Source organism: Podarcis tiliguerta, assembly GCF_965153285.1.
Source record: "Podarcis tiliguerta genome assembly, chromosome: 10".
Lineage (NCBI taxonomy): Eukaryota > Metazoa > Chordata > Lepidosauria > Squamata > Lacertidae > Podarcis > Podarcis tiliguerta.
In genome coordinates, this window is record NC_139543.1 from 13,625,221 (window position 1) to 13,625,542 (window position 322).

A 322-nucleotide genomic window follows, 5' to 3' on the forward strand; every position below is an offset into this window, starting at 1 on the left:
TTTTGTGTGCCTTGCGTGTTAGCATCTGTTGCATGGGGGTGGGGGGAATTGTTTATAGGTGAATCGACTTCTGCCTTAAGTCATTCTCCTGTAGAAATCAGCTGGTCTTTAAGAGAGAAGGCATCTTAATTTTTTGTCCCATAACCCTTCACCAAAGGAAGATTGTTTTTCTTTGCCTTGCTGCACAGCAGGGGTTGGGAAATTTTTTCTCTCCTGAGAGCTGAAGTCTGTTCTGGAGACCACATGGCAGAGGTGGGCGATGCTAAAATTGGCAGAGCAACAAATGCAGTTGCCCAGTTCCTGCAAACACTCGCATAATCCT